The following is an 8,474-nucleotide window of genomic DNA, read 5'->3' on the forward strand; positions in this document are numbered from 1 at the left end:
ACTTTTTGAAAAGCACGGCCCATTTGGAGAAAAGTGCACATACCGTAAGGTCACAGGTCAGTGGGTTCTCCCAGCGAACCTTCGGTGAAACCAGCACCCACAACAGGAGGCAGGAGGAAGACAGCCCAGCGCTTCCCTCCAAGCCACCGCCGGCAGCCACCCGGGAACACTGTCTTGCCTTCTGGCAGCATAGATGGGTCTCACTGGTTCATCTACGAGTGAGCTCTTGCCCGTGAGAGCCATCCCTTTCTCTGAGTGCTATTTCCTTCTGTTCCTGCGCCACAGGTTCCCTGTTTCTGTGACTCTTCATGGACATTCAGGTGACTTCCCGTTTAGGAGGATAATATGGCCCCTGCTCATTTTCAATGAATTTTTTCATTCTAAAATGGTCGGTCACCTCCACCAGTGAGATAGGGCATGCAGAGAAATTGCTGCAACGAATAAGGGCTACAAGGACTATGGGAGAGATAGGAGGAGCAACCCCAAAGAGATTTAGGGCTTAGACCCAGCAGGCACCAGCTGGAGCCAACAACAGGCGGCTGACCTCACCCTGCAGGAGCCCCTAGCCCAGCCATGGCCAGCCTGTCCATCTCATGGTGCACATACACAAATGACCAAAATTCTGCAGCACACCAAAAAAATACTTTTTGCTGATTTGACAGAAAATAGGTATAATTTTGATTAATCCACAAAAAAATAATAATAGTAATTATCTACCCTTTGTGCTCCAGAGTGGCTGTAAAAAAGCAGGTGCCTATCCTTGTGCGTTAGGATTTGTGGTACCCAGAACCAACCCATCGGACACAACCTTGACATGCGACAACATGACTGACGTGAGGCCACTCTACCTATGACCTGCATATTTGACCTGCCTATGACCTGGCATTCACACCAGACAGCTGTCATTGTGCTGGCTGTTGTCATTTTTTAATTTGACAATCTAAGGGAAGAGAGGTCAGTGCCCATGACTAAAGAGTCAGGTGTTGCATGTTTTACAAATTCTTCCGGCCCGGTGGTTGAAAATCACTTCCCAGGCCTCATTTCACACTCATTGAGAAACATAAGCATCCTAAATGACACCCGCCCCACACCCCTGTGGTAGGAAACAGAAGCCCATGTAATGACACCACATGGCCCACAGGGCTCTTCCGAGAAGTCTCCGCCCCCTTCCTGGAAACATCCGGAGCGTCCCTCCCCTTAGTGAGTGATTGAGTGCCCCACCCCTCAGTTTAATGAGCCCCAGTGATGAAGTGAACCCCTCTAAGGAGCGGCTGCCTGCCGGTGGAGGAGCCCACTCTCTGCCCTACTGCTTCCCTGATGAACCATCTTTTCCTTTAAACTCCATGCTGGTTAGTTAGGTTTTTAATTCTTTCCTGTTCGAAGCCAGGAATCCACAGTGGGCTGTGGATCTTCAGGTCCCAGGACCCAGAATGCTTGTATCACCTGGAGTCTACTCTGAACACCTTCCACTTTTTTTAAAAGATTTTATTTATTTACTTTTAGAGAGGGGAAGGGAGGGAGAGAAACATCAATGTGTGGTAGGTTCTCACGTGGTCCCCACTGGGGACATGGCCTGCAACCCAGGCATATACTCTGACTGGGAATCGAACCTGCGATGCTTTGGTTCGCAGCCCACGCTCACTCCACTGAGCTACGCCAGCCAGGGCTCAACACCTTCCACTTTTAAATCACATATTGAGCCACCTCTCCATCCACTTGTTTGGATGCTTTTTAAAGTCAGTTGCAGTTATCTGTGCGTGCCCCTCTAAATGCTTAAGCAAGCATATCACTAACTCAAATTCAGTATTTTTTACAGATTATTGTTTGGAAATGAAATGTACAAAGAAATGCACAGCTTTTTTAAGTTTTGGGGTTTTTTTAAGATTTTACTTATTTATTTTTAGAAACAGGGAAAGAGAAGGAGAAAAAGGAGAGAAACATCAATGTGTGGTTGCCTCTCACGTGCCCCCTACTGGGGACCTAGCCCTCAAGCCAGGCATGGCAACTCTTTGGTTCGAACTAGCAACCCTTTGGTTCATAGGCCCATGCTCAACCCACTGAGCTACACCAGCCAGGGCAGAAATGCACAGCTTTTTCAGCGTACCTTCTATGCGTCTTGAACAATGCACACGGCCGTGGACCTCAACCCCCTACCAATTACTGTCAACCCAGAAAATTCCGTGTGCTCCTTCCGAGGTGTAACCCTTCTCTCCACTCCCCTCTTGGCACCCTGGGTTCCAATTTCCCCAATCATATCACCTGTCCGTTCTAGGGCCTTATGAACTTGGAAATACACAAGCGCTCATTGGCCTGAGTCTACCGTCACTCGACATAATGTTTGGGACTTATCCATGGTGCCGTGAGAACAAGTACCTCATCCTTGTTATCGCTCCAGCATTTTCAAAGCCATGCAGTGCTGATGTTGACGAGGCTGGTTGCAAAGGTCACAAAACTAGGAAATATTAGAGCCAGGGTTCAAAGAAAGTCATTTTTTAAGAAGTTAAATATATAAAGAGGCATCAAAATTAAATATCTAACTGTTTAATCATTCAAACTTACTACCACTTACTAATTTTAGTAGCTATACAATGTATATTGCATCTAGAAAACTAATGAAATTGATAGGGGACTTGAGACTTGAAAAAATTTTAGCTTAAGGTAAAAAGTTGTAAGTCTAGCAAGTAATGTGTATGTTGAGCTTTTGTTTCAGCAACTGCAGATAAGGCCCGTCCTGGCTCCTGGGAAAAACAGCCGACCTCCTGGGGCACTGGCTGGAGATTGCCGCCTGGGGACCTGTTGGAGGCATCCAGGCCTTTGTGTTCCAGGGAGAGACAGATGACCACCCGCCTTGGGAACAGCTAACTGCGGAGGGCAGGAATGTTGCAGCTTCTGAATCTCAAAGCCCTCACCGCACCTTGTTTGTCCTCCCCCACCCCCTGATAAAAGATCTGGCCGGGAAAGAGAAGGGAAGATGGTTTGTTAGGGTATGAACCCGCCATCTTCTCAGATCGCCAGCCATCTGAATAAAGCGCCCATAAAAGATTCAATCTCTGTCATTGCTTATTGGATTTCACAGTGACAGGCAGCCCAAACACCCGTGTCTTTTCCCGTTACAAAATGAGCAAGTATATTTAACTTTTCAAAAATTATGTCTGGAAAAATCTTTTCCTTCAGGTAAGAGCAAAGGTAAGCAACACAATTTTAAGTGTTCATTTATTTTTCTGAATCCATCTATTTACTTGGTACAAATGCCAAAAAGCATAAAGTAAAAAGTTGCCGTCACTCAGCTGTCTCCCGGCCACCCAGTCCCACTCCCCAGAAGGCACAGAACGCCCTCCGCACCGGCTGCGCTTCCTCAGAGCCGCCCCGGCACACACAAGCAGAGCCGCACCTTCTCGCTCGTTGCTTTTCTGAGTAACAGCACACACTGCGTAGCTCCATAGCAGTATGTAAAGGGCTTCCTCCTTTCCTGATCAGGAACATCTTCCAGCATATGGACATATAAATTAAATCAAGTTCATGACTGCTGGATAGTAAAGGTGCTAAAATGGCTGCAACATCTAATCCTGTACATGTCTTCTTGCATGTGTGGATAGCAAGTAGAATAAATCCCAGAACTTAATGTGCATTTATAACACAGAGAAATACTGCTAAACGTTTGCAGTGGGAATTACACCAATTAACTCTCTCGGTAACCCAAGGGGATGTTTCCCCACAGTCCTGGCACTTCGAGTTTGCAATGTGATGAGTACAAACATCATCTCAGCATCATTTACATTTCTCGCACAAGTGAGACTGCAGAGTTTTACATGGATTTGAAAGGCATTTTAGCTTTATTTCTGTGCATGGTCTGGCTTTCTTTTTCTGCTGACCAGTTGGTTTTCTCTCATAGACTTGCAGGAAGTTTTTATATATTCAGGAAAATGTAATGGGTGTGTGATTGTTAGTTGCATTATTTTTTTCCTGGTGTGCAACTTATGTTGTAAGTTTGTTATGGTAGGTTTTGCAAGTTAATTAATCTTCAAGATTTTTGGATGTGTGCTAGCTAAAATCACCCCAAAGTTGTATTTTAAAATACCACCTCGTTTCTTATAGTACTTCTCTGGTTGAATTGTGGAACTGATGACTATAAAATAAACCTTTGTGAGCGGTGTCACTGAAGTCCACAGCTCATTTGTCCCCGGAGGTGCATGCTGCTCCAATTATTTATCAAGTAATCATTTTTTATCGCCACTGATCTGAATGTCCACTCTTCTTCCATGCCGGACTCCCATGTATCTTTCAGGTGTACTCATCAATTCTGTGTTCAGCACTTGCTCCAGTCACGACCTCGGCCCAAACTTCTCCTACACCGGCCGCGGGACACTCTCGAGCGTGGAGTGCGCCCCCTCCCCCCCTGCAGTCTTCCTGTTCGGAAATGGCCCATCGGGCCTTGCCTGCCTGCTTCCTGGAATTCCCCTCCTCTGCCTACCTCATCTTCATGGCGCCAATAATCAATGACTGGGCGAACCGTACAAAATTAAAAGTGGGCTAATTAGGACCCTTAGCAAATAGCAACAAGCAAGCTAAATGATAGTATTTTGTATTGTGTGTTCTTAAAATACCAGGCTTTCATTGCTAAGAACAAATATTATAAGTTCTAGAGAGAATAAATCTTGAAAAAAAAACCCATCGATGGAGAAAAAATTGACAATTTAGAATACGGACTGCACTGAATTTTTTCCTCTCGAGAGGAAGCCAAACTATGGTGTAAATAGATAACAAGCTGAATGAGGGATCTGTGGATAAAAATTTCCAAGTATGTAAAAGCATGGGCTTTGTTTGCAAAATCAGAGCTCTGCGATATTCTGCGTTTGCATGTTTTACACTAAACTGAAGACAGCGCCGGGAGCAGAAGGACACCTACTGGAAATTCGGGTTATTACAGTTAAGAAGGCAGCTAAGTTGAAACCCACCTAACTTCGCTCTCAAAAAACTCACCTACAATAAAACCAGCTTCCAGTTACCTTAGAATGCTTCTTTAGTGTCACGTGACCACTGTAGCAAACAGCTGCTTCTACAGTAAAAGGCTCGATTAACTTCTGGCCCAGCCCTGCCAGCCACCGCCCCACGCACGGAGGCACAGCCTTTCAGCTCTTAGGAAGGCTGAGAATCCTGCTGTGTGTTTAGCACGTAAAATTAGGGGAGATATTCTCCATACCAAATAGGCTTTGATGGCCCTGGCTGCTGTGGCTCAGTGGATTCGTAACAGGGTGCAGGCAGGGGCCCCCAAATAGGGATTTGGAATGGGGTCCAGAGCTCAGGGTGTCCAGGAAATATTAAAAAAATATGGGATGTCCTCACTGCCCACCGCCCCCACTCACCACCCCCCCCCCAGGTCTGAGTTGGGGGCTGGGACACAGGGAGCAGGGCCATTGAGAACTGTTCTGCATAGCAACAGCTTTGCAGCTAACCTCAGTCATGGTCATTAACATGTCTATAACTTTCAACTGGTTTCATGGATACGTTAAATAGCTGTGGCCATGGTCTGAGCCAGGGGGATGGGAGTGACTTCCACCCAGGATGTAACTGGGAGGCAACTCCCCCTGGTTACAGCACCTGCGTGAGAGCTTGGAGATGATTGGCTCCACACCATGGGGCCACACCTGCCCAGACCCACTATGGCAGCCCAGAAAAGCTGGAAGAATGCAGGAATGCTGGCAGGTGTAGCCGATTGTGGGAGGACCCGGAAATGGGGCTGCAGAGGATTGACGTGGGGATTTAAACCCAGGCGTGGCAGCCATGGAGGAGAGAACCATGAGCTTTTGGCAGAGTGGGGACCCCCGCGGCCATGTGAGGGAGAATCACCATGCGGCAGAGAGAATCACGCAGCTTTAGCAGAGAACTGCCACGCGGCTTTGCCAACAGAGAACTACGGCTTTGCCAGAGTGGGAAACCCCGCAGCTCTGGCGAGAGTGAGCGCCCCATGGCTGTGGGGTGCTCCCTTTGGCTTAGGCAGCAGGAGAGACCTTGCCTGGAAGAACGATTCTTGCGTGTGGGCCGTGAGAAGGTGCCATGGGGTTTCGGAATAAGAACTGGAGATCCCGGCGACACAGCTGACGGAGCCGGGAACCCAGGGAGGCCGACCAGCCGAGACGGATTGCTGGGAAGAACCGGCGGCTGCCTGAGCCATGGACTTCTGTTTTCCTGAGATACTGTAGGAGGGTGCAGCCAAAGGGGCCCCAAACAGATATTTGGCATGGGGTCCAGAACTCAAGGTGTCCAGGTGATTTTAAGATGTCCTCACCCCCACCCCCCAGGTGTGGGTTGAGGGAAGGGACACCGGGAGCAGGGCCGTTGAGAGCTGTTTCCCATAGCAACAGCCTTGCAGCTGCCCTCTGGCGTGGTCTTTTAACATATCTAGGGCCTTTGGCTGGTTACACAGATATGTTAAATAGCTCTGGCCAAGCTCTGAGCCAGGGGAATGGAAGTAACTTTCCCTGGTTACGGACGGAGCCTGGGAGGCAACTCCCCCTGGTTACAGCGCCTGTACCTGCGTGAGAACTTGGAGATGATTGGCTCCATGACATGGGGCCGCACCTGCCCGGACCCACAATGGCAGCCCAGTAAAGCTGGAAGGCTTTGAGAGTTCTGGCATGTGAAGCTGAGTGTGGGAGGAGTCAGAAATGGGGCTGCAGAGGAAGATTGGTGCGGGGATTTAAACTCGGGCTCGGCAGCCATTGAAGGGAGAACCGTGCAGCTGTGGCAGTGCAGGGAGGACCGCGGCCACTGAGGAGAGAACCGTGCAGCTTTAGCAGAGTGGGGACTCCCGCAGCCGTGCAGACACCGTCCGTGATGCAGCCGCCTGCGGCTCCTCTACTGCCTGGCTCCGAGCCCCGGCCGGCTCTGCAGCCGCGGCGGCCGCGAGAAGGGGCCCCCAAGTAAGTGACTCGGGAGCACCGGGTCACTGCCCGGCCACTGCAGCCACTGCCAGGCCTCTGCACACTGCGCCGTGCTCTCACCGCTCGGGCTCAGCCCACCTCGCAGCCACCTGCTCTGGCCAGGACACGATGTGCTCCGCGCTGGCCCTCTCGGTGCTGCTGCTGCTGCTGCTGCTTCTCCCAGAAAGGGGGATCACCCCCCTCCCCGCAGCCATGAGAAGAGTCACCACGTGGCTTTAGCTGGAGATCCTGGCAACACACCAATGGTGCTGGGAACTAAGGAAGGCCTGCCGGCTGAGCACAAATTACTGGGAAAAACCGCGAGCTGCCTGAGCCACGGACTTCTATGTCTTCTCCTGAGATACGGTACCCCAGACTGGGCAAAGGCGGGGAGGAAGGACTGTGTGTGTTTGTGGGTGTTTCAAGGGACTTTGGGATTTTGACAAAGACATTTAGTCATTCTTTTAGTCCGTATAACTTGAATAAATAACTTTTCTTTTTCACCAATCTCTAGCATGGAGAGCTATAATTCTCTGGCTTAGGGAAAGGTGAACCTAGTACAGGGGGACCCCAGGAGAAACGGGGATTAATTCCGTAGCATTGTGGGACCCTCTTTCCTGGTGGCCAATCGGGGAGGATCATGGGAAACCACATGACAGTAGCTTTAATGAAATTACTTGTACATGCTCAGTAAAAGCCCGCCAAAACTAGCCAGGAAGGATCTGCCCTATAATAGAGTCCCTCCAGCCCATGAGGTCCATCTCTGCTTGGAGTTGGCCTGCTCCCGTGTTCTCTTCTATGAACTCTGGGTGTTCGGTTCAATTCTGTGTCCCGATCACTAAGAACCTGTGCCCACCTGTGACAATACAGCACCCCAGACTGGGCAAAGGGGGAAGGACTGTGCGTGTTTGTGGGTGTTTTAAGGGACTTTGGGATTTTGATGAAGACATTAAGTCATTACTCTTAAGTCTGTATGGCTTGAATAAGTAATTCCTTTCCTTTTCACCAGTCTCTGACATGGAGATCCATATAATTAATTCTCTGGTGACAGGAAAGGTGAACCTAGTACAGGGGGACCCCAGAAGAAGGGAGGGTCAATTAGATAACATTGTGGGACCCCCTCTTCCCTGGCAGCCAATCAGGGAAAATCACGGGAGACCACGTGCACAGTAGCTTTAAAGTAACACAACTGCTCGTACATGTGCAGTAAAAGCCCACCAAAGCTAGCCAGGAAGGATCCGCCCTCTAAGAATAGAGTCCCTCCAGCCCATGAGGCCCATCTCTGCTTGGAGCTGGCCTGCTCCCATGTTCCCTGCTATGAACTCTGGGTGTTCGGTTCAGTTCTTTACCCCAATCCCCAGGAACCTGGTTACCTGTGCCCCCTGGTGACAACACTGCAGGCGATTTCAGACCAGTTAGGCATAGTCCTTACTCTAAAAGCGTATTAAAAATGGAGCAGTTACATGGTCTCTCCACTTGTAGCCGCTACTGACTTCACGCTACAGATTTTTTGGGCTTCTGTTCCTTTACAGACAGACTTCAGATCCCGTCGGG

Source organism: Phyllostomus hastatus, unplaced genomic scaffold (genome assembly GCF_019186645.2).
Source record: "Phyllostomus hastatus isolate PE091 unplaced genomic scaffold, TTU_PhHast_1.1 phas_contig_148, whole genome shotgun sequence".
NCBI lineage: Eukaryota > Metazoa > Chordata > Mammalia > Chiroptera > Phyllostomidae > Phyllostomus > Phyllostomus hastatus.